Below are 3159 nucleotides of genomic sequence, written 5' to 3'. Positions count from 1 at the left end.
ATAATTCCCCTTGCACAGAGGATACTGGTCCCCTTGTCCACACCCATCATGGTCAGTGTTTGTACGATGCATTCTAGTGTTTTAGAAATCCTAGAAGACCATGGAGAGGGTAAACGCTATGGTTCAACTTCCTCCAAATGTGAGTCTTCTGAATGTGCCATGATGCTTATATGGTAGAGAAAAGACACTCCCACACACCCCAAATATACACGGGGACAATATGCGGATTAGTACATAAAGTGCAATGGGAGGTTTAGAAACCAGAAATAAAAAACGGAGAGGACGCTCCTTAGGCAAGCTGTTTAGTGTAATGGGATTATCCAGCTCACCCCAGCAGAATAGGATGTAGTTGGCTTAACAGGCAAGTTTCCAGTGTGCATATGAGTGACATTTCCATGTTTTAGGGCATCCATTCACATTTCTCATGTGTGACACCTTGCCTGACACTATCATGAGCACTGGATTAAGAAACATGTGTACACCATTAAAATCTTGTTTCGAGAAATGTAGTGTAGTACCTGGATTAAATAAACCACCCTTACCTGAAATGGTATACTTTGTAATTTCTGAAGTTGCCCTATGCCTTGTGCCAGCGTACCATGCCTTCTCCTAATATTTTAAATTGCATTAAATACATGCAGATGTTAATCTTTACCAGATAGAAGCTGCCTTACATCACATAGCCTTTCATCTGTAAATTAGACATACATTTTGGATTACAAAAATGTAATGCTAGTTTGGTAATCCAAATTACTTCAATTGATACCTGTTGATATTACCCCAAATTAATGACCCACAATTTTCCGATCTCTGAAGGATGGAAGGCAGATTTAGTCTTTCGGGGATTGTACTCTTGAGCTTCATTTAACAAGAGGCTTCCTTCTGCTTTGAGTGTTAAACAACGTGATATGGTACCACTACACTTATGGTTGATCAAGACTAACACAGTCCTCTTCACCACCATAAAAACCTGTGTCCACATGACTTACCACTACTAGTGCCTTTCAAATGCTGCAGTCACTGCCAATTCAGCTGCCACCAGCCAGTGCGCTGCACACTTATCCTCAAAACTCGCTTTTTAATTGTTGCAGACTGACTGTATCGCCACACTAGGCTGGGGTACCTTCCATGTTCTGTTGTGCAGCCAGGTTGCTTTTTCTGGGAGAGAGCTTGTCCGACGTTTTGGGACTGGACATGTTAACATCACTGGTCATGACTGAGCTCATACAGTTGGGCACTCTAACTCTCAAGGGCAGGTATTAAGTGACAAGACAATACTCTGCCTCTGGTTCCCTGAAGCACAAATGACCGGAGGGCAGGAGCTGTAAAGTTGACGTTTTTTTTTAATCAACAATCTCGTGGGGACAGGGAATGGGCCCAGCAGCCTACAAAAGAACAACATCCAGCACCACGCCTGAAATACTTCAGCATCGGGTTGCCTAGTGCAACAGGCACCACTGTATTTCAGGAAACCAGCAGGGAAAGGACAAGAACTGTAAGAGGCCTCTGTGCCTCATAACACTCACCCTGTACTATAGCGAGCTCGGCGTGCCTCCAACACATGAAAATCTTCAGTTCTGAATGACCGCAAGCTATTTCAACACGCTCGCGGTCACAGAAATAGAAAGAGGACTGCACAAAACGGTCCTCGGAGGAGATGCAAGGCTTTCACCGCGCCAGTGGTTCCCAAACTGTGTGCTTGGTGCACGGCGCCCCTGGCTAGTTTTGACAGCGCACCGGGGTGCCGCGGCGCACAGTTTCGGAACCACTGCGCCTTGGGTATTAAGGATGGTGAAGAGAGCCACCCGGCCTCTCAACTACATTGTAACACTTTACGCTCACGCACGCCTTCACCCTCGGGACGGGCACGCCCCGAGGTATATATTAAAAGCGCGGAAGACCGCTCGGGGTCTTTCCGGCATACCCTCTAACTGACGTGTGTGTCCATTTATTATATTGCATCCCTGTGCGCGAGGCCCTGACCTCGCCCACTACAGATGGGTGGGGTGGCCGACGTGTTGGGGGTAGCCAGGGGCAGGCTCGTGTCTGCCCTCCTGCGTCACCCTAAGACAAATTTCCGGTAAACACCCCCCACCGCAGCAGGCACTGAGGAGGTGGTGTGTTTATGAAAGGAGTGTCTGTCCTACCTCACCTGCAGAAGAGAAACCATCGCAACCGCGAAAACAGTCATGAGGGAAGTAAGTACATTTATTTATGACACACCTCTTTTCCATTCCTGGACTTTGCTTTCACAAATCATTATTATCAGCTGTGTTGGTTCAATAAACCAATACCACAACTCCTAGAATGCACTGATTTGTATAAGCACAGGAGTGGGAAAGTGGTGTCCCAGTAAAATAGGTCTGTCTACTCCAGTGGCGTCACTAGGGGGGTGCGGGGGGTGCGGACCGCACCGGCGCACCAGGTGATTGGTGTCACCCCAGGTGATCGTGGTTAGGGGGACAATGCAGCTGCGGCTCACTGACGCTCCGAGCCTGGACTATACACAAAGTCCTTCAGTGTGAAAATAAACATGCATGGATATTAGTGTTCGCCGCGCGCTTCTTGCTGTCTCCGATGCCTCCTTAATGCCAGGAAAGATCTCATTTGTGTTTTGAAACGAGGGTCCGCCACGCAGGAAGAAGTCATGTCACCGTTCTACTCGACAGCAGTCTAGAGTTGACTGACAGGCCCAGGCTAGCGCAGCACATCTTCCGTTTTCTGGGCTGAGACCTGGGGTTGCTTCATGTAGCAACGCCCGGTCTCTAGCCAATCACAACGCTGCTATTGCAGCGTTGTGATTGGCACAGGGAAAGGACGGAGGCTGCTTGAAGCCTACTTTGAAAAAACGCGGCAGCCCAGGACCCGTCAGGAGCCTTCAGGTGGCACGGAGCGGGATCAGGCTATAAGGTACTTTTTTTAAAATTATAACAGCCCCCCCCCACCCCCCATTGCACTCGGGTTCAGTCATGATTTCGTTTCGCATCCACTGCGTTTACAGCCGAAATCAGGCAGCGTGTGTGGTGGGCGAGGTCAGGGCCTCACGCACAGAGCTAAATTACAAGAACGGGACACACACACTTAGTTGGAGGGTATGCCGGAAAGACCCCGAGCGGTCTTCCGCGCTTTTAATAAATACCTCGGGGCGTGCCCGTCCCG

The sequence above is a fragment of the Lissotriton helveticus genome, chromosome 7, assembly GCF_964261635.1.
Source record: "Lissotriton helveticus chromosome 7, aLisHel1.1, whole genome shotgun sequence".
NCBI lineage: Eukaryota > Metazoa > Chordata > Amphibia > Caudata > Salamandridae > Lissotriton > Lissotriton helveticus.
This window is presented reverse-complemented; position numbering follows the sequence as displayed.